This window comes from Stegodyphus dumicola, chromosome 8 (assembly GCF_044657685.1).
Source record: "Stegodyphus dumicola isolate Sdum_Otavi_A_Nest chromosome 8, ASM4465768v1".
Taxonomy (NCBI): domain Eukaryota; kingdom Metazoa; phylum Arthropoda; class Arachnida; order Araneae; family Eresidae; genus Stegodyphus; species Stegodyphus dumicola.
The window spans coordinates 137,157,701-137,182,235 of NC_140775.1; the positions used below are offsets into that span (position 1 = coordinate 137,157,701).

At 32.1% G+C, this 24,535-nt stretch overlaps 1 protein-coding gene across 1 annotated transcript in view; it reads left to right on the forward strand.

Annotated features, from left to right (window-relative positions):
* Window positions 1-24,535, forward strand: part of Ube3a (ubiquitin protein ligase E3A) — a 91,975-nt gene that overhangs the window by 18,151 nt on the left and 49,289 nt on the right. The window lies entirely within an intron of this gene.

The following is a 24,535-nucleotide window of genomic DNA, read 5'->3' on the forward strand; positions in this document are numbered from 1 at the left end:
TAGTGTTCAAGGTGTGTGTAACATTTCCTGGTGGGCAGGTGAAATAATATTGTCATCCTCATTTTATTCTGATGATATTTCAGATACAACTGCTTGTACATCAAATTCCATTGGCGTACACACTGCAACGTAGTAAGTAATCTGCACTAGCATAATTTTTTAAACTAAGACCATGGTTTGTAGTGTCTTGCAGACTATTCCATTAGTCATTTGAATTGGTATCTTTGTGACCATCTTACTCATCAACATCATTAACGTCTTTGTCTCCAGGCTGTGCTGAAACAATTCTATATTTGTTGTGATGATATGGATTTTCAGGGTGCGATGGTAGCTTTTATTCTATCAAACACACCCCAAGTTGGCATTTCTGTCTTCATTTCAGGAGTGTGAACTATATCTCTCACAAGTTGCTTGCAATAACACCTTTTCATAACTGCAGTAATACCTTGATCCAAAGGCTCAAAACGACTTATTCCATTTGTGTGTGTGTGCGCTGTTTATGTTCTTAAAACAATATAGATTCTGATCACCCAAGGATGGTGTTTATCACTGTCATCTGCATTACACATAAAGAAATCAGTTAAATGTAGTTTACTGTGTGCTCCTCCATGGCACTTATTACTTTTTATTCTGAGGGTATGATTTGGGAAGAGATTGTGAAATTATCAAGTTTCCTCCATTTTGTAGAATCACTCAAGGTATACTTTTTTCTTATTTGGTTAAATTCATGCAATTAGTTATTTGTTCCTCCTTCATAACTGTATTTTACTTTACCTCAAATCACTAATGATAATCTTATGGATGATGTTTTGGATCTGGTGGTTGGAAACGATCTTTTGGAAGTGTAGAATATGTCCAAGTTTTTTGCAGTCTCATTTGCTTTTGACTGATTTATAGGTTCACTTAAAGGTACATTGAATGTGCATATATAATTGAACCATTCTAGAAATAAAAGTTTTGACATTATCATACTTAGCACTGCAAAGTCGCTTAGATTTTTTCCCGGAATCCGATGAGCAGCATTAAAACTTTTTTGACGACATTTCAAATATTGTGGATAAGGTAGATTTGGAAAAGTTAAATGTTTTTTGCAGAGTGTACTTTTTTCCATGTACCACAGTCTACTTCCTTTTAGGATTTTTAATTTAATTTGAATTTAATTTAATTTAATTTATTTGCCTGTCATCTTCCTCTTGTCCATGAATCACTCTCTCACTGCTTGCAGTTTAATTTCGTAGCCTACACGATATCTGCCAATTGCGCGAACAAGAAAGTCGGTCGCGCGCTGTGCTATTCAACTGTTCAGCCGTGCACCCAAACTGGCACAAAATGTATACTTGGTACTTTTCCGTTTTGCCGGCGCAAACGATAAAGTCGCCAATAATGGTACAACCGATGGCAAACGGAATACCTTCGCTGGCAACCTTTTACGCTTCATTTTCAAAACAAGTTGCAGCCATTCTTTCAATACTGGCATACAATTACATAGAATTTTTGCAAGATGGTTCAATTTTATGCCCTAAGACCATTCCCGGTAATTAAGTCAATTAGGATGCAATCACACCGCTCATCGGAAGGAGAAAATATAAAAAAGGCAAAATCAAGGTTTAAATTCATCCATTCTAATGAGAATGCACTAGCGAAGTAAAGCAGTGCGGTTTTACATAATTTCCGAGTAAGCTATTCGTACGAATTGAAATAATTCTTGCATTTAAACTAACTTGTATTCCAAATCAAGATTTAACTTGAAATTAATGTAAATCATTAATGGGAGAATTAGATTTTTGTAGCGTAGTTTACGTGAGATGAGATCACTTGGGGGTCACGTGATAAGAACTGGTGAATCGGGATGTTGAACCATGAAAGCATAGTAAATTCTTAAATTAATGTCTTTTTACGAATTTATTGTCTTTATTTATTGGCTTTTTAAAAAATTTTAAACCATATTAAAATGTTTATGCCTTCAAAATAACAAATGCTTAGAACTAACATTAACATTTTTTATGTGTATACTGTATGTTGTCGCCAACAAAGTCTGCTTGGCGAGATTTGCGCCGGCGAAACGGAAAAGTACCGTATACTTTTCATGATATATATTTCAGTGTAACGAAAGGAATTGTGAAATAATAAACGATGTTTAAGTACAAATAGTAATTTTAAGACGTCTAGGGTGTAATCATAATCAATGGATTAGATGACAAAATTTATTGCATGATAGGTATGATGGGTATTAGTTTTTTAATTCTTTATACAAAATTATATTTGAAACGTATGAACGTAACGAAGCTTTATGGGGAACTTAAGTAACAGATCATCCAGTTTCATCAGAAACAACCGGAAAAAAATACTGATGTTGCAATCAAAGGAAAAATATTCGATGTAGAATAACTCCAATTGCTTGTTTTAATAATAATACAGTCAAAAGTCTTTAATCTCAACGGGAAATGAACTGAAAGTTGATCTGTCAGCACTATCCTCATCTTCGGGGCAGATGTTTTTATTTTATTCGTCTTATAATTCCTTACTAAATGTAGTGTTTCGTGTTGATGAACTCCGAAATGATTTAAATCAATTTCCTCATCATTATAAATATCGCGAATACGCATAAAATAGTTTTCTGGTTGCAATTTTCTAATTTCGACTATGCGTAATGTATGCTTTACGCATGTGTGCAATGAAAGAAATGTTTAATAAAGTAAACAAATAAATATTAAGCTTTTTTTTTTTTTTTTTTTTTTTTTTTTTTTGTAAATTTTGATACCCTTTAGATCACAATTGCTCTTTATTTCATAAATTACGATTTCATATTTTTAATTATATAATTTCTGCATACCATCTTACCAGATTTAAACTGATGATCTATAATCCGGGAAAATCGATAATCCGGAATCGCCGAAGTCTTGACGAGTCCGGATTAAAGACTTTTGACTGTACGCAGCATTTTATGCACAAATTCCTCACCACGAGTCAGACTCGTGGCTTTTGTTTAGGACACAAATTCTTTTCCATGAGTTAAGGTTAGGTGTGATGTCCTGAAAGCTGCTAGAGTGCTATCTACAGATCTGCCGAACAGTGCTTCTAGAACTTTTGGAGAGTAAAAGACATGTTGATACATGCTGAAAAGTCATATGTAACTAAACTGCAGTTCAGTAAATGTATGTAAATATTTTATTGTAAATGCAATTCATTTCAGTTTTAGCTGGAATAGTTAAGCAATGTTACTTGTTATGGTAGTTATTTTTTTAAAGTGTATTCTGTGAGGTTTTCAATTAAATAGAATAGAACGTTTCTGATCACTGCCCTAGCAGTAAAACAAATGGGAAAAAATATGAAAACATTGAAAGTTCTTGCTAAATGATGGGGAAAAAAAGACTAAAAAACAGTTTTTAATTTCTTAATAACTGAAATTCATGCTAATCAATAAAACTTCTTGTAAGGTCATATATATCGCTGCCAGGACCGAAATTTTGTTCATGATAACTAAGTATTCGCCTTAAGCTAGTTCATGTTTAAGGGAGGTTGACTATATATATTTTTTTGAACTTTGAAACTAAAATTTGAATTCTCCACAGATTTGCTAGTCTTCAGGAATAAGTAAGTCGTCTCTCAAAGTTTGCCTCTGTTATGTATTAGTACCAACAAACAGTTTTGATGCAAAATGATCCTTATTTCTAAATATAAAATTGTATTGCAAATGCAGAATGTGGTAATATTTGTTGTCATTTCCTTATTATTACAGCCCCCCATTTAATAAACGATGCCAATATTATGAGTAAATTACCAGTGCATACCATCATGAAATGACCACAAATCTTAACCAAAATCATTTTTAGGTGTTTTTTTTTTTTTTTTTTTTTTTTTTTTTTTGTGTGTGTGGGTGTGGGTGTGGGTGTGGGTGACAGGAAGAGCTCCGAATAAACAAAATGTTAATTTCTTTTTTCATATAAATGTTAAGAATTCTTAGTCACTCATAATTCTTCTGTCACGAGAAAAAAAAAAAAAAAAAAAAGTATTCCATGTGTTAATGTATTTTCTTTCTTTCTTTCTTTCTTTCTTTCTTTTTTTTTTTTTTTTTTAATAAAATGGTTTACCGAGAAATGAGAAAAATGCTTACTTCCAATTTAAATATACAGAAATTACCATTAAATAAAACTACATAACAATGAAAGCATTTAGAGCTGCAATATGAAAACTTGCAAGTGAAGGAAAATCGCGTATATTTTGAGACTGTGTCAGTGGTTTCAGAATATTATTTGTAACAACATAATGATTTATTTACTGAGGAACTGATGTGTATTAAAGTGTTGAGAGAAACAGCACAGCATTTGTGAAAATATGACTAACTGGAACGGCTTTATCAGAGAGAGGTATTTTCTGGACATCTTTTCTGACAACCAAATAATAGGTGAGTAGGCAGTGCTGAAAAAAAGCGTGGACATAAACCATATCTGTTCATTAAGGGAAAAAATAAAGCTGACAGGGGTCTTCCACAATACTGGATATTTGGCAGACTATGCCAAGAAACTGGTAAATTCTTTCTCCTTCAGAAGAGAGGTAAGTATTCATAGTGGAAATGTCTGACCATGCAGAAGAGAGGTTGCTGATTTATTTAAACTGTTGGTGAGCATATGAAACAGGGAACTGGAAAAAGCAGATATTTTACTCTGAACTATAAATTTAATTTTATTGATACAAGAACAATTACTGATATTGCAGTTGTAAAATATTGAAAAGTAAACATGAACTTAATGGCAATTCTGGTACCAACTTGGCATGAAAAAACAGAGGCCGTAATAATAAGGAAGTACCTATTTTTCTTATTTAATAATAATATTGTTACGTTATTTTCTTCCTTCACGTTCGTACAGGGTTCGTAGATTTGAAGTGAATAACGACGACACTTGCTGAAGTATCGAAACACACTTTATTTAGCGAATATATTAATCAAGACAGCTCCAAATCACGTTTTACAGTCATGGAAGAACTACTATAAACATGCTGGAACAATCAGCAACACAGCCTTCAGGTTATCAGGCTATCACGGTGAAGATAGCTTCGCTGCAAAACACCAGAGTACAGCTCCTGACTCTGCTCGGTCGTTCTCGGAACTCCACGTATTCTCGAGACTCTCCACGTTACTACTCGCGATGTACTCGATGAACTCGCAGAGCACAGATCCCGACTTTTCGGTTCAGTCATCCCTGGAACTTAGCACACTCTCTCGACGATGCACTAACCGTGATATACTAAGAGACTCTTCGATGCACTCGATGGCCCACTCGGCACTCGCTGCCTGGCTGTCGACTCGATTGATTCCGCATGGACTGTCTAAATATCTTGCACTAACTCTCCGCGTACCAGCAGGGTTTATATAGTTTTTGGCTTGTGTTCGAGAACATTCTGGGCTAAATCGGTAAGAATTCGTTCTGGAAAATTCTCCATCCGTCCATGGCATATCGCCAATTTTGTTGCCAAATGTGGCAACCTTGCCTTTCCTTGCCATTTTATGGCAACCCTAAACCTGCTTTGCGGGGAAGCTATCTTACTGTGCCGGTACATTTTGTAACAATATTGTTTATTTTTGTCAGAATTTAACGGATTTATAAATATAAGTTTCAGTTTAAAATATTCGAGTAAGCTCTTAAAAAAGTATCGAAATACTGTAGGTTTTATTAGGAAAGTATTATATATATATAGTTCAATGCATTTTTTAAATGTTTTTATTCAGTACATAGATTTTAGCTGATATGTGCTGTTGCACAGTCAGTATATGATGCCGTTTGGGGAAGAAATATATTTTTGTTATTGACAAAATAGATTTTTTGATTTCCAGTAGATATGGTTTGGCAATTACTTCAGATAAATTGTTACTGATATCAGATTATCTCTACCTTCTTGTGAATTCTGCTAAACAAAAAGGGAAAGAATTCTCTTGAACAAATCAACAATTTCTCTAACACTAACAGCAGTTATTAACATTGCATTCCATCATGTAGAGTTTTCTTGCTTGAGTATTGAACACTTGTGGTTCTTTGGCAAAGTATCAAGTCCTGGAAATAATGGATTGGTTCTGTATTTCTCTGCAAATTTTACAAATCTACAGTGCAAAATATGGTAAGAATTAGTATGAGATGGATAACTGTTGTTCCAAAAATTGTACAGGGGAAAAAATTATTCTCCTATAAAAGTATATATGTTTATTCTGATTGGTCAGATGTTGACATTGAAATGCAGACTGAAGCCATCCTCATCCTTCCTTAGTGGCTTCCTTTAACTTTTTGCAGGGCACACCTAAAAATTTCCTTCTATAAGCACAGAAAAATTGATTAAAAAAGGATTTGAAGGTTACTCTGAAACTTCTTTATTTATAGTAGATGGCAGCTCAACACAAATCAGTCCATATATTTTAGCCATGTTTAGTTTTTTAAGACCCTCATTTTTCAAAGAAATCTTCCAGATTTTTTTTTTTTTTTTACTGTATAAAAGGAATTATTTGAAAGAAAATTTCTCTTATTTTTTTGGCTGTATGCTAATCTTCTTATTCTATATTAGTTTTAACTTTTTACCTTAAAATCTGGCGTAAAATCGAACAGCGAACCAACCGAGGTGTTCCCAGACTGGGCTCACTGCGAGTTTAGGTGACTGAGAGGCAGCTGTATCTTTGTTTCTCTGCAGCTCATTAACATAGAAAGGTGGATCCACATCTGTGTTTCATTTCCTGTTTTTCTCTTTCTTCTTTTTTTTTTTTTTTTTTGGTGGGGGGGAGGTTTGGTTATCAACTAAGAAATTCTTGGGGTGATTTTCTGAAGTCAGAGATCATTTTATGAGTTAGCTGTTTGGTTTTTCACTAGAGCAGTTCTCTTTTTCGCTTTCGCTTTAATTCAAAGAAGTTTTCTTAGCGCTACGTTTAATAGTTTTGAGTTATAGACATTTATACTTTTATTTTATAGTTTATAATTTCAAATTGTAAATATAATATTAATTTATTTTTTCTAATTTTTTATTATTTACCAAATAGATCGGAGAGGTGTGGTGGTGTATTTAATTATGGCAAAGCACACTAGGGCTATCTGCCTAAGGGGGAGGGATGCCTTCGTGGAGGACTTTCTAAGGGAAACTGGCTCGTATACACGTTACATATGGGGAAAACCACGAAAACACCCATACAGCCAGCCCGTTCGCGGGATTCGAACCTCGGACCGAACTACCAGTGTTCAGCGACTTTACCGCTCGGCCGCTGGTGGGCCCAGGTCGGAGAGGGCTGACCATTTCTAAAGCATTGAAAGTGGTACACGAATTGCTTTCAGATAGTGAATCTGATACGGATCCCAGCACATGCAAAATATGCAATATTGGGTTATGCTTTTTCAAAGGTGGTGTCCCTTTCTTCGAAAAGTACCACCATGAAAAAAATAGACTAAAGTGTAAATATGAAATGTAAATATCATGTATCCAAGTTACTTTTTTCCATTCATAAGCATGTAATCATTATATAACCAAAAATGAGCTTTTTAGGAGGGTGTAGAGTAGCTGATCTCCCTGTGGCACAAACAAAAACGTTAACCCCCAAAAAAAGAAGTGAAGGAGGAAAGAAAAAATAATGAGAAAGAAAAGGGAAAGAAATAAATTGTATCTGTCTGTTAAATCCATGCCATTAAGCTGACGAAAAGTCTAATTTTAGTGAAAGAATTATGAGCATTAACACTTAAAATTCCACTTAAGCGAAAATGGGTCTCATCTTCCAACACAATTCTCCGCAAACAGGCGTGATCGACCTCAATCCTGGCAAGAAATGTGATAGCAAGTGCCAGTAATGTATCATAATAATTATAAGCTGCATGCAGGAATTAAAACATAATTCGATCGACCTCAATCCTTGCAAGAAAAGTCATAGCAAGTGCCAGTAATGTATCATAATAATTATCATAATAATTATAAGCTGCATGCAGGAATTAAAACATAATTATTATGAAATGGAATTTTAAGTGTTAATGCTCATAATTCTTTCACTAAAATTAGACTTTTCGTCAGCTTAATGGCATGGATTTAACTTATATTTCGAGTAAGAATGTTCCATTCCTCCATAAGAATTGTTTAGAACTTTCGAAGAAATGTCATGTTTATGTATTCTTTTCTCCAACTTGCTTCATACATGTTCGATAGGATTTAAATCCAAAGAATATAGAGGAGTTTGATAACTGTAAGACAGTTATGATCATTATCCTGATAGAACTTGAATATGTTTTGCATTCCTTGTTTTCTTGCAGATGTTTTCAGGTTTTCATTAAGATTACTTATAGATTTATACTGATTTATGTTTTTTTCTATAAAAAATAAATTTCCCCTCTCAAAGGCAGCAAAACATTACAAAACCATAATGCATTCATCTCGTGCTTAACAGGAGTAGGATATAGGTTTTTCCAAGTTCAATTCTTCATTTGGCTTTTACCTCACAGCAATTTATCCATTGGATCCAAATATATTAAATTTTGACTTGTCTACAAATACAACGAATTTGACTTGTCTACAGCAGTATTTCAAAACAATAAATTTGCTTACCATGAATTTTGCAGATGCCCAGGTGTATTTTCATTGTTTCATTTACTGACAACTTATTCTTTCCTGATTACCTATTATATCCATGTGCTCTAATAACTCTGATGACAATATGAGGGTTAATTTTTATTGAAAACTGCCCTTCTAAATCTGCTGCAAATTTTACAGCTCTAAATTTTGAGTTTTGTTTGATTTTTCATAAGATAGACCTGATTCCTTTGATTTAGCTTGGAATGTGCACCAGACTTCAGTACATTTTGAACAGTTCCATGCGATTTCCATCATTTTAATACATCAAAGAATAGTTGAACACTTTGCAAAAGATTTTTTTTAGTATTTTAATGCATTTATCACCTTTAAAATCACAGTTAAAATTTCGAAAACGGTTTGTAGTATTTTACCATGTTCACTTTCGATATAGAAATGTTAGTATATTTTGCTAAATGAGTAATAATAATTTCTAAATGCAGACTTTAATTCTTGTGATGTATTTTTATTTAAAATAAAAAATGAGAAACATCATAGCATCATATTTTAAAATATATCAACAAAACTATTGATTGTCTGAACTGTTATGCGAGTTACTGGTATAACACTTTTGAACAAATTATTTTATTGTAATGAATATTTTTTGATATATATTTTGTAATAAGCAAGTCATAAAATAGAAAAGAAAAAATGTGGAGTATATATTAAATATTTAATACAAATAAATTTCAAAAATGCGAATGTCTGGAAGCAAATGTGGAGTACTGTACTTCGGTGTTCCTCTGTGGAGAATTCAACTACTCTTGATCCAGCACTGACCATCAAAAATAGTGATACCAGAAAGTTTTCAACTACAGTAACAGGAGAAGAAGCAAAAAGTCACAGCACATGACATAAGGGAAAATGTGATTTTTGTGATGTCATACTTATGTATATTCACATGACCTCTGACATCATCACAAATTCACTCTTTTGATTCTGTAAGTTACAGACTGTAATTCAGTTCTTAGTCATTTTAATTATGTCTCTTAGATTTGATGAAAATTTTGAAATTATATTGCTGATTTTCCATTGTTTAAATATTTTCTTTTTTAATTAATTTTCTGTTAAGTTTTAATTTTAAAATTAATTTGTGCATAGCCATTCTTAACCTTCTAAAACCGGGCATAAATTCTCATAATATAACCTTTAAGATGGCACAATCCAAAAAACTGTTTCTCCCTCCTTTACTGTTCCCTAATGAGAAAAGTCATTAGGGTGGTTGTCCCCTCCATAGATGCTATAAAATTTACATGTATGTCGCATGCTGGACAATAGTCTGTTACTATATTTGCGACTTTTCGAGGTTTATTTTGATTTAATTTAAACTAAACTGCATTTATTTATTAAGAGCAAAATGTATACAATGTTTATATAACATTTACTAATTCTGATCAATATCAGTAATAATTTGTGAATTATATGTGAATTCCTTGTTTTTACTAGAAATTAGAAAAAGAGAACAGAACATGACAAAATATAACAAATATGAACTAGCTTTGTTTGTTTGTAGGTCGGAATGCAATATTTGATCATTTATTTTCATTAATAAAATAACAGTAATGAATAATTTAATGAAATAATAATCATGAATTCATTAATAATTTTCATTACTGTTAGATGTTTAGAATATGATTCATTACTATTAGATTTTGAAATGAACTTATACCAATAATAAAGCTTTAAAACTTTTTTTTTCCTAATTACGTTATTTTAATATAAAAAAGAAAATCAGAGATATATTAGTTTATGTTTGATTATATAATTTTAACAAATATTACTTCAGACTATCAGGCAAAGGAAGTATATCTGTAGAGAGAATGTTCTTTATAAAACTGGATTTTGTTTACGTTAGCAGTTAAAAAATTCTCCGAATACCCACATATGCAATCCATTTTATAGCTGCAATGTGAAGTCTGATAATTTCTTAAATCTTTGCATTTTCGTCGTATCCGTAGAAAGAGAGAGAGAAAGCACTTTTAGGCTTCTTTTTAATATTTGTTGAGTAGAATTTTAATGTATGATTTAAAATTTTAGAAAATATAAATTTATCAAAAATATTTTTCAGAACAGTTTTAAATGTCTATAAAGAATTCTATGTTAATTTTCTTTAGTAGGCGGATTTCGTTCAAAACCATCGTTATATCCAAAGCTTGATTTTTCCTTGATTTTAAATGAAATGGATATACATATACATAATAAAATAATAAATACAAAATAAATAAACATTATAAATTTTCTAATTTATTTTAAAAAGATTAATCTTTCATACTTTCAAAAGAATAAGGGCATACAGGACATGGAAATATGTTTTTCATATTTCTTTCAGTGATCAAAATGATTACTCAGGAATATTTTCAAAGCAAAATTAAGAAAATTGTTTCCGAAAAACGTTTCATAAAGTATCCTCTTATGTGTCTTTTTGTTAAAGTGCGAAATCTTCTCTTTGGCTGAATAAAGAATCAGAATGATGAACGGAGCGAAATAAATGCATGAGAAATAATTCCATAGTTCTGCCATTCCATGTAAAATTGTAAAATGAAACATTGAAAAATCCATGTAAAACTGTAATATGAAACATTGGAGAAAACTGCAATAAAGTTTATTCACAAACACCTAAAATTTTTAATTTATTTATTGCCGAATGATAGACATAAGGTTAGAAAATTAAATCGGTTATTTCAGTAATTTTTTTTGGTCTATTTTTTACGGGCCCACCAGCAGAGGGCGCTAAAGTGGCTGAACACTGGTAGTTTTCTCGGGTTCGAATCACAGCAAGAATCACAGGCTTCATGGGCGCTTTCATGGTTTTTGTCGTAACGTCGGTATAAACCAGCTTTACTGAGCAATAGCAGATAGCTGTCGAGTGCTTCGGTGTAATCCAGTGAACGAACCAAATAAGGCCAATCAAATCCCAGAGAACAGGTTGGTTACATGGGGATTTTTCCATTTTATTTACTTAAGAATGAATGAAAATCACAAAAGGATAAATGAGAGAAAGTTGCATGCATAATAGTAGAAGTTTGAACGGAGTTAACATTACTAAACAGTTTTATGACCTCGGCAGCAAGAAAGGCCAAAGTAACATCTTATTAGATTTAAGCCTCAAGTGTAAAGCAGGCCCTAAAAAAGTAGTTTTGCTACTTTGTAAAAGGAGCTTTAGAAACATTAAATATCGAACAGAGTGCAAGATCGCTGAAATTTGAAACATAATGTAAAAATATATGCATCTTTAGCAAATGTGATTAGCCAAGTAAAAAACCTTTTTATTTATTTTATGCAGTTTATTATAACAAAGAAATGCTTATTGCTTACTCGAGGTTGACAAAGCAAGCTAAGATTAATTTTTAGAGTCATTAGGTTATTTTGATACTGGAGACGTGAAAAATGAGCAATGCCCTCCTCGGGACTCGAACCCGGACCTCTCGAAATATGCTCCGAGTGTGCTAACCATTACACCGCGAAGACATACTGGAAGGAGGGAGAAAATACCTTATATACTTGCACTTTTAAAGGGAGACGGGATTAGGAGACCCAATAGCTAAATTGCGGTGGTGAGGAATCACCATCTATCACCTTTTAGTTCGTGCCCCACTGTAGAGTCATTAGGTTATTTTTTGAAGCAGAAGACATGAAAAAATGTGCAATGCCTTTGCCGGGACAGGAATCTGGATCTCTCGAAATATTCGCCAAGTTTGCTAACCGTTACACCATGAAGGCATGCAGAAAGGAGGGAGAAAATATCTTATAAGTTCCCTCAAAATATGAATGCCTTCGTGGAGAAATCCACCAGATGAAAGAGCAGTAAAATCACTAAACACTGCTAGTTCAACCTGGATTAAAATCAAGATGAACATGAGAGATTTCGTGGCTTTCTTAATGTATAATTTGAATGCGAGAGAGTTTCCCTTAGAAAATCTTCCACGATAACATCTCTACCCATAGAGAGATAGCCCTCGAGTTGCTTTTCTGAATTAATTAATGTAACCTTAGTCGAGGACATTTGTAGAGAAAGCGGTTTATAATCATGTTACACATGGGGGGAGAATCCTATGGAGCCTGTTTATTCGCTTGTATTGAACCTATGAACTATCTGTTACCAAACGAAATTGTCAATAGTTTTATCTACATAACAACTGAGTGTAGCGATGTAACTAAATCCCATATTTACTGGCGTAAGGGAAGAAGCTTAAACGTCAGACAGATTATTTAATTAAGTATAATAGTACTATTTGCTGAAAAGTGATGTTTCGTGAAAGACTGACAACACTGGCTCACGTTCACGTTTTTAACAGGAAAACTACGAAAAGGATCATACAGATAGCTCATTCACCGGTATCTAAACTGTGTTGTTTTCACTTGAAAAATTCAGAGTTATATATTCAATGTTACGTTCGTTGTGATCATCTGAGTGTAGTTTCTTTTTTTTTTTTTCCAATTTTTGGCTTTTATAAAAAGGCCTTTAATAGAGACATGCTCTATTAAATTCTGTTTTTTTTTTTCTGATGTAAGATTAGTAATTTTTTCTTTTGTTCTTGCTGTTATAGGAAGGCACTTTCATTTAATTAACTATTGCTGTTTACTGTTTTTCTGAAATGACGTGTGATAAGCTTCAAAACAGTTTATGCAGAATGCTACATCACAGTTGATATCCGCTGCAAACCTTTTGCAGAACAAACAGCACATTTTCGTCTTTTTTTGTATCAAAAGGGAAATGGGAGCATAGATACTTGCATCGTTTTTTTCGACTTGATGGCAACAGCGTATGAGCTTGAAGATCAGAATAATGGATCAGCTCTCTAATCAAATTCATGCGAAAAACTTTGTGATTCTTTTCGATATTGCTTATTTTGCTTAGAATGTACGCGTTTAGCACTGTTAGATCAAGTAGATTAAAAAATAGTTTTTTCGTCCACTTCAAAGTTGTTCTGCCAAAAGTATAACTATTGGCCATGCGATCGCTTAAATCAACATAACCCATATTTTTGTTGTAACATGTTATGATCTCGGGCTTTGTCTGCTCATCGGCTATATCCATTGGATTGTGCATATTTGACAGCATGAAAACGTCACGCTTATCTTTCCAGCTTATTGCTGTCATCCCATTTGTGAAACGCACAGTGGTTTCTTCTCTATTCAATTTTCCTTTGCTTACATCTTTTGGAAAATGCTTCCTATTTGGACGAATAGTTCCATATGAATTTATTTTATTTTCATTTAATAAATAAGCGAAAAGTTCTGGCAAAAGAAATTGTCCATAAATAATTTATGGCCTTTGTCTCTAATAGTGCCACTCATTTCTTTAACGACATTATAAGACGCTGAGAAGTTGGGATCCTTAGATTTACCTTTCCCAAGGTAAACTTCCATATCAAAGGTGTACACTTCCTTATCAGCAATCTCATATAATTTTATACCCCACTGCTTGCGTTTCTTTGGGTTATACTGTCTAAATATTACTCGCCCTTTAAATTTTACAATAATTTCGTCTATCGCGAGTTCTTCTGTGGGTCTGTAAATCTGTTTATAAGCTGCTTTTAAATGATCAAAAAATTTTTTAATTTTCCACAGTCTGTCATAATTCATAATTTTATCGGGTTTTTCTTTGTTTTCAAAATGCAAAAATTTTTAAATCATTAAAAATCTGTCTCTTGACATTAGCTTATGAAAAATTGGTGTGTCAATTAAATCATCCATGGACCAATAATCTCGAATGCTGTCCTTTTCAACATGTCCCATGAGTAAGACTAATCGAAAAAATTTCTGAAGCTCATCAGATGTAATAGGCGTCCAGTCGGTTTCATGTTTTCTTTTTCCACTTATATCTGGCCGCAACTCTAAGATTTGAGAAACATATTGATTAGTTTCTATGGTTAACATTTTAAACAATTCATCTGAAAAGTATAACTTAAAAAAATCAACAGCAAGATGAATTCCCGAAAATTCAGTTTTTATGCCAGGTTTACCAGTAAAGGTCAATATGTTTGCTTTTTCATGCTCACTTGGCTGTCTCCATTCAAATAACTTATTAGCGTTGCTTCTGAAGTTATCGACAACTTTATCTTCATTAAAAGATTGATTAAAATATATTTCTTCTGTATCTGAACAGTCCGAATCTGTATCAGCAAAAGTTTCCTCTTCTAAATCTCTTAGCAACTTATTAATTTCGTCCTGATTGAGACCTTTAAAACGAGGTGCCATTATAAGAAGTGAATAAGAGCGCGAGTTAACAGAAATCACGAGAAAAAGCTCTAATGATTGAAAGAGAGAGCATCTGTTTTTTTCTCAAGCACATTGGCGCAAGACGAAACCTACGGTCTTCACCAAAACCTAGCCAAAGAGGTCAGAAGTGGGAAACATATTACATAGCCAGATTCTGCTCTGAAGAGAAACCTAGACCACCCAGAGAATATAAAGATAGAAAATTACTCTAAAAGGGGGAACGGAAAGCTTGGTACAGCAGTTGTACCATAGCCGGCTTAAGAGCAAGTAAATTTTGCGGTAAACGCTGCGAAAATGCAGGTAAACCGCCGGCTTAAGAAAGTTAAGTGATAATTGCTGCTGTTTTTCAGTGAATTTTCGGTTCTGCTTGGTGAGCTTATTTAGATTCTGATTACTAATGAATATGAATGTTTTCTTTTTACTGTTAAATTTCTTTGTGTTTTTATTTAGGAAAATAACATTGCTTTAACTTTTAAGTCATTTCAGTTATTTAGTTCATAACAATATTATAATCAGGAGAGTGAATTTAATTTTTTTCTGTGTGTGAGTACTCAGTATATGGAGCATAGGCTACAAATAGATTTTATCTCTAATTACACTCTTTTGTAATATTTTCCTTTTATTTCTGTTATTTTTATGGAATTGGCTTTTCTATCAGTTTTTCGTGAAAAGTTTGTTGACTTCTTATATATAAAACTTTTTTGACCTTTCAGAATTTAGCAACTGTCCTAATATTACAGGAATGACTGTTTGGCAATTATACATTATTTAATAGGATAAATTTTCTCTATGTTAATAAATGTTATTTTATTATGTTTGACAATTATATGTTATTTAATAGGAAAGATTACTCCCCTGTTGCCATTTGTAAACAATAACTTTCATTCCAGAATTTAATTGGAACACTTTTAAAAACAATAAAATTGTGTCATTAATGACATAATTTTTGTGCAATTAATTGTGGGAAAAACAGTGTTTAAAAGTTTATGCATTGCATTGCAAAGTTAACAGATTTCATTTCTAATTTTGTTTATTACTTAGATGTAGTATGTTATAAGTATTTCATTTCTTTTGTAAACATATGTTTTTATGCATGTAAAATTAATTATGCTATACTTTTAGCTAATTGTATTTGTGCTGACATTTTATTATAAATGTTTTTCAATATCAGTGACTGCACATATTTCAGATTACAATCACTCCTGGTATTATACATTTTTTTTTTTTAATTAAAAAGAGAACTTATTTGGACTTCACTAATTTTGTGATATAACTTATTGCTGAAGAGAATGGTGGTATATAAATATTGTGTAGCAGGTTTTCTTAGTTTGACAAAAGCTTAATTTGCAAGTTATTAAGGAAAGCAACTATTACTATCAAAACTATTAAAGTTCAAAAGTAAAGTTTTTAAATTAATATTATTTAAATTATTATCAGAGTTATATGTAAGTTGCAAGTTTTGTGCTTTCAAATGGTACCATAATTAATTTACTTCAGCACAGCTCCACTAGTCTGAAATTTTCTTAAAACACACCTAGAAAACTCAAAGAATTTTTTTTCAGTAGAAAAAAGAAACACTCGTTTAAGAATTTCATTCTCTTAATTGGATGGCAGCCTTGGAACATTCAGCTCAAATAATTCATTTGGCTAGTGTCAAGTATTTAATAAAATTTTGAATAAACTGGAATTGTAAGGAAATTTCACTGATTTCAATATCTTATGCTTTTTAATGTAGTTATCTTCATAAAGTTTTATATTTGAATTTGCGTATCTTACCAAGATCTGTTCTTTATGGCTCTTATGTGCAAAGCTCTAAATGTGTTTTAGTACAACATCCATGACTTAAATTTCTAAATTTAGAAATGGTGGAACTGTATAAAATGCTGACAGGAACAATGAATAAATAATGTAGCATTATTTTACCAGTTAGCTAAAAATTGTAAGTAACTGACAAATTTAAATTTGAAAATAAACATTGTATATTTAATGAAATAACTTTAATTAAAATACAAACACTACATAAAGGAATTATGTAACAAAATTATTAAAAGTAACATAAAGAAATTTACTCAGGGAGAAATGGGAAAATATTATGTCCATGCAAAAATCTGCTGAAACTCAAACTAACAGTTGAGTTGTTAGTTTATTATTATTATTGTCCGCTGGAGTAGCATTGTTCAGAAAATGCAGGCTTTTTTCTAGCATTTGGCTACACAGTTGCTTTAATGTTAAGTTTTCTTGAGTTGCAAATACAAACATATGCACATTCACTTAGTTTACGATAGCTTGCTTATTGCTTTATACAGTACAAAAATAAATTATACCTTTCTGTGAAACATCTTTGGTTGCAAACTTCCCTTTGGGCTCTAACAACTTGTAGATGAAGAGTCTGCTTTGAAAGACCAGTTTTGTGAGGTCTGTCATCAGGTTTATATTAAGTCTGGCTATGTCTTTTATCAAATTATTAATTTCTTTTGTCTTGTTTCTGTTTGACACACTCTCTCATATGAGGTGTCGAGCAAGCAAATTCTTTCAGGTAGGTATAATTTCAGCAATAAAGTTGTCATTATCAATAAGTGCTCTTAAATCATGATTAACATCATCCGTCATCTTAAGTTTTCTACTTAACTGCATGTAAGCAGTGGTGGGACCAGGGCTGTGGAGTCGGAGCTGAAGTCGCTAAAAACAGGTCAACTCCGACTCCAGTTTTCGTTGGACAATTTGAAATGAAATTAAAATGAATTGAAAAAAATTGATGATAAGCTAATTTATTATTTTTATTTATAGACTGCATATATTAATAAATATTTATTTTCTATTTTATTGACCTATTAATAAATAAATATAAGGGAGGAGGAGGGATGTGATATTTGCCATTAGTGATTAAACTGATTCATTTAGTTACTTCATTTGGTTACAAATCTCACTGATAAACTTAGGTAAGCAGCAAGAACTCCTAAAATTGATGTCATTCTTAGGAAGCGAGCAGGAAAAGGAACAATTATTGATCAAGCAATGCAATAAAAAAGTACATATTTGATGATAAAGTTTTTAGAATTAAGAACTTTTTTAGGAGATGTAGATAACCCTAATGTTTCACTAACAGAAAGACTATGGAATGATCTTGCAGAATTGGAAACTCTTCTTTCTATACCGTATATAGCTACAAAAAAGCTACAATCTGAAGAATTGACAGGAGGCAAGAATGAGATGTTTGTTCTTTCTGAAATGGAGGGTTATTGCAGAAGGAATCATTTCTTCAATGAAGAAAAGAGAAATTAGTTTGCTAGACAATGAGATCTTGCTGGGTTCAATATTATGGAGATCGGAAACACCGAATCTTCTTGGATGATGAACAAATTAAAAAGGCAAAGAAAGTCATCTATGAACTTTCATTACAAATGTAATTATTTTCAGAACAATTCGAATCAGGACAGTCAAACTGCAGACATCGCAATTGAGTCTCTATCATCCTTTTTCATTGACGAATTAGATTTTGAGAAATATTTTTGGATAATATTGAAAAGGCTAAGGCAAAGCGAATGAAAATAAAAAGCAAGAGCCTTTAGATATAAAAATGAAAAAATACAAACAAGATTTCTACACAGCCTTTATAGAAATAGAGAAATATGATTGATTGCGCTTGCAAGACACCTCTTTTAGAACTTCTAAAAATCTAATAATAAGGACTTTACAAATGAGTTAAAAAATAATAATTCTTTTTACACAATTTCAAATTTGTAGGCATGGGTCACATGCATCACATACCCTAAGATGGTGCCTTCAGTGTATGCAAAATTCATTTTCTGCTTTTTGCCTTATTTTCACAAGGTTGGTAGGTATTTTAATGGATCAAAATGCAAAGAAATTGGTAACAAAATGAAAATTGAATTAATGAGATTAACTCGAAATAGACATGTTGTACAGTATGAATATAGTAAGTTTGTGTGGTGGTGGGAGAAAGCAGTAAGAACAAATGTATCTGAATTTTCTACAGCATAGTATGTCTGAAATCGGGGCATCAACTATCTGGACCACCAACCCCCAAAAATAAATTAAATAATACAGTCAAAGTCGTTAATTCGGACACCCATAATCTGGAATGATCTATAATCCGGACCTCAAAGCTAAAAACTTTCTGCGCATGCGCCACGTTGACACATGCGTATAGGTGTTGACGCGTGTGCATAAGACCTTTACGACTGCGCATATGCGTGTGTGCAAGCGCAGAATACGTTTTTGCGTGCACGTTTTATGTATAACAGACGGTATAAGCTAAAATTGTCTAATTATCTATTTCAGTTAATGTTAATGATTGCGTTGTTCCTTAATCTTCGAATTGGATCCGGCTTATTATTTTTTGCAGACTGTAAGAGCAATTTTATAAAAGTAAATTTGAACTTTCGATTATGTCAAATAGAATTTCAGATGCTGGAGTTCCCAAAGGATCTACAAAACGAAAGTATGTTTCGACGTCCATCAAACAAAAAGTGGAATTGCTGCAAAAAATGGATAAGGACATGAAGAAGGTGACAGAGAGGTTAGTGAAAATGAAAAAATTTCAATTGACAAGTTAGTCGGTATTCTCGGCACAGCAATTACGGGACTTGAACAGCGGAACTTTGTAACTTAACAAGAAATTATGTCTGTTTATAGAATTAAAGAGAAAGTATTATCACATAAAACGAAGCAACTTAAACAACTTACATTGAAAGAAATGTTTAATAAAGTAAACAAATAAATATTAAGCTTTTTTTTTTTTTGTAAATTTTGATACCCTTTAGATCATAATTGTTCTTTAATTCATAAATTACGGTTTCATATTTTTAATTTTAGAATTTCTGCATGCCATCTTACGAGATTTAAACTGATGATCTATAATTCGGAAAAATCGATAATCCGGAATCACTGAAGTCCTGACGAGTCTGGATTAACGACTTGACTGTATTAAAAAAATCTAGAAATGGAGAATATTGATTTAAACACCTGCTTTGTGAACAAAGGAAGAAAGTGTGCCGTAAGTGCAATTTCTGCAGACTATATGACATTCCTGCATATCACATTCAAACACCTGCTGGCTAGAGAAGTAGAACTGTGGTCAATGTCAAATACTTTTAGACCTTGAGTGGTTGTGAGGGGAGACTAGCATTCTTCTGTTTGACATAAATAATAAGTGAAGCCCGAGTGTTGTTATATACCTACATGTCAGCGTTACTAGATTTAAAATGATGATCTATGAAATTTCTGAAATCCTGATGATTCTGGATCTCATATTTTGTTCTGTACTTTTTTATTATGCCCTTGCATTATTCAGGCAGTGCCAAGAGCCCTTGTGTTAAATAGACGGTGCCAAAGAGGCAACCCTGTTTAGAGATTTTCGTGTGTATTATAATGGCATTATTTGATCTATCAGTGTGTGATGTAGTAAGAAATTTTTCCAAGAAACACATTTTTCCTTTTTTTATCTTGAATGAGAGATTGTTTCCAAATTTTTGGCAGTAGTTCATGTATATAGCCGCAATGTTTCAGGATTCTTGAAGTTGGGGGACTTTGCTGGCTGCTCAATTTTGTATAGGAGAGGAACCAATTAGAAAAATTCTGCTGCTGTAGAGTATACTTCTGAGTAGTCTTCCTTTGTATGTCTAGAAGGAAATTGTTTCTTAGAAAAGTTTCGTATTGAGTTTCATGATTAATCTGATAAGGGTTTAAATGACCCTGTCTACGACTACTGCCTGTTTGGTGATGGTGTGCACAGAGCTTTGATTAGGGTTGCTGCTTTGGAATAGTTCCTTAGCAAGCAGTCTTTAGGTGCCATTTAAATTATGGGAAGTTGTAGTAATAATAAGGAAATTCCCCCCTAAATATCTTTATTTTTTTATACTCTTCTGTTTCCTTTATTTTCTTTATTTTTGTGATTTGCATCATATTCAAATTACGAAAAGGTGCAAAAATAATTCTGTTCTTGTCATATGGACAGGCATCTAAATAATTTCTCTGTTAATAAATTGAAAATTTAAAGGATTAATCTTATGTATCTGAATGTGTATTATAGCATTTAATAACACTTTTTGTATTTATTCTCAACATTAAAATTGCTAAAGAAATAAGATTAGTAACTTCTGCATGTTCCAAATTATATGCAGTTTTTTAGAAAAACAAAATTAAATCTGAAAATTCATAAAGAGCAGTTATTGAAGAAGAAATTAATTACATAAAGCAAAAGGAAATTTTTTCTTCTATGTACTATTGCTGAAGATGTTGACAAATAACCATATACTTTAGAATTTTAGAATATGATGTAAAAACTAGTTTGAACATTGATTATTTATTGAAGTATATGAACATAGAAAAGTAGTTTAAAGAGAGGGAAATAAATATAATAATTCTCATGGAGTTAAAATATCTGAGAAAATTTCAGTTAAAGATGCAAATATTTTTTATCTTTTAATATATATTTGCTCTAGCATCTTTCTAAAATCTGTGGGATAGATATTTTTAATTATCTGTCACTTTTAAATTATTGAAATTTCCTTTGAATCAGCTGAATTATCAGGCGAGTATGCAACAGCTTGAATATATTTTAAATTTCATCATGATAAAATCGATTTTAAAGCGTAACAGTTGTGTTCCATTTATTTATATATGTAGAAATATTTCAAAATGCTTTTTGGAATATTTTTGGAAAAATATATACATCAGTGACTTAAGTCAGTTACATGTAAAATTACAATAAATAACCCTCTTTAATAAGAAAACAGAAGTTTATTTTACGACAGTGCAGGCTTGAAAAGAGTGTTTACATACTGTTCACAGAGAATTAATCTGTTTCCTGTGTGCACTAGCTAAATACTGGCAAGAAATAAGTTGTGATCTCTCAGTAGCCAAAAATATTGAATTATTAAATCCTTTGAAGAAAAATTAGACTCTTATAACTGTTATGAGAACAATTCAGAAACTAACCTGTGTTTTGCTGTAAATAAAAAACATGTGTAGCTTCAGAAAATTTATTATTTACAACTAAAAGGTACAGCTGTCCTCTATTTTTCAGCATAGTTAACATGTGTACTTGTCATAAACTTTCTTTTCCTTGTGGTACTGGGAAAGAAAGTCTAGGGCAGCAGCTGTTAGATTGGTTATGTGAATATCTATGAGAATTTTCAGTACCTATCAAGCACAGAACTTCTAGTAGCCTAATTTACCAGTATCTTGTACAAACAGTTTGAGAAATGTTCAGAAATTGTGAAAATTCCAAAATTGTGAATTGACGGATGTGACAGATTTTGTCATCAATTTTGTTCAATAAGATCATCACTCACTACAAACATCCTCCCACTCTCATGATTCATCATGAATATTTGTTTTTCCTTCTTTGCAGAATTTCACCCACTGAAGCACTACACATTACATATATGACACACAGTTCATGATAAATGCTGCTGTCAGTTTTTAGTACAAAGGAATCATATTACTCCTCTTACCTCGCATTAAGATTTTCAGTAGCAGTGTACATTTTGTGACATTATAACCAGCACACGTGCGGCAGTACTACATTTTCACTGGTGTAGCAGGAAGCTTAATGAGATTGCTTGATGCAGCAATGGTTGTGCCCTGCCCACTGCTCCTAGAGACATGCCAAAACAGAGGTTAGTTTCTGAATTTCCTTTGTATGTAGGAATTCTGGGGAGAGAGCAGTGATTAAATTTATGAAATTGTGGTTGGATACTTTAAATTACAGAATCTAAGATTAAACATTTATATGACTGCAAAATATTATATAAACATTTATTTTATCTTAGATTGATGTTGAGAAAATTTAGAATTTATAGCTCTTTAAATATATTGTAACTAGTGAAGTGAAAGCTAAATAAAGAAGCATTTAATATTATTTGTATTGTCTCATTTTCATAGGCAATTAAGCATGCCATTCAGATTTTTCGCTTTTTGTACCTGAAAATATGAGATAGTAATATTTTTAAACTTTCGAGTTCTCTTATTACAGGAAGAGGCAACTTGAAGCTGTCATATTATCTGTGAATAGTTCTATAATGCTTAAACATTTTTCATTACTTCTTTATTTCTGCTAATGTTTTATCATTAAGTTGTGAAATATAGAACTATTGGTGTAATTTATACTGTGTAATTATATCCTACCATAATTTGTATCCTCCTTTTAATTGTGCTAGTATCATTTCCTAGATTCACTGTAATCAAATAAATTCTGATCAGTTCTATAATTTTTGTCTATTATATCAGTATAATTAGCAGCACATTTAAATCTCTGACAAGTATTTGAAGAAGAATGTACTTTGACTATTATAAGTCATGTACTTTGCAAAAGTTAAGAAATATTTAGTTTTTAAAACAGAAGTTTTAAAGAAAAGGAGGAAATTACCATAGTGTTGACCAACATTTTTTAAACCGTAAGTCGGCATCACACACGTATGCGAAAGGATTTTGAAAGCTGAAAAAGGTTGAAATCTCGTTTAGCAGTGTTAAATATTGCATCAAGATTTAATTTTTTACACAGCAAAAACAAGCATATCTGTCCCGTTAAAATACATTTTTTCATTTATGTTTATTTACTTGAAACAAATTCTGAAACTGCTTCTTTTTACATTTTTCTTGTTTATAAAAGAAATTATTTATGGAAAATTATTTTATATTTTATATGTGGGCTTCTGAAAAAAAAAAAAAATCTGAATAAAAAGGGTTAATGAATGAAAAAAGTAAGAAAATGCTGCTTTAGACCATGCAGTGACTTACCTGACTTGATTGCTTGTTACAAAGTTTATGCATCTAGAAAAATATAAAACGTGGTTAATTGGATATGAAGCAGTTTAGGGAGAAGATTGAAATAAATAAGAATAGTTTTTTTAAGAATATAATTGCATAATTTTAAATTTTAATTGTAGTTTTGCCCTTGTTGGCAAGCTTAGTAGTTCTTCTGTTGTGCTGATTAAAATTTCAGATACTTCAGTTGGTAGCAAAAACCACACATGCTATAACCACCACTAGAACTTATTAAAAGTTTTGCTTCCTATCCTAACCTCTTGCCATTTAATTTGCTGTTCATTATATGAAGAAGTGGGTGGAATACGGAATTGATACTTCTAACAAACACTTCGCAAGCATTGTGTTCTCCTTGTGCTGAAAGCTGATACGGTCAAACCTCACTGAACAAGTACATTCCATCACATAATGAGCAAAACAAAATGTGAGAACTCCCTTAATGAGTGCTTAATATTTTGCACAACATGCTGTGTCAAATGTGAAAAGTATTTGCATTTGGAACTCAAGACACTTCGTTCAATGTGCTGTTAAAATCTGTTGTTGAATTGTTGAATATTTTCATTATGTCTATAGTGCTAATAAAGAAAATAAAGAACCAATGCTAAGTAAAGGTGTACTTTTTTTTTTTCCTATGCTAATATATAATACGATTTTCTTATCCTATAAGAAATTTTATTTCATAAAAACATTCTGAGAAATTAAAAAGTGCGCACTCTTGTGTAACTCGTATGAGTGTCCGTGCTTCCGGGTTAAGGAGATGCCAGGATTGATGGATGAAGAAGAAGCATTCAAGGCAAGCTGAGGTAGTTTGAAAAGTTTAAGAGAACAAGCATTGTGAGGCATTGAGAAGCTGCAAGCTAGACATAAAGCCAACTGAGCAGTTCATTGGCATATTCAAGAAACTTGGGAGCTCTGAGGTCATCTACCACAGCAGGTTTTT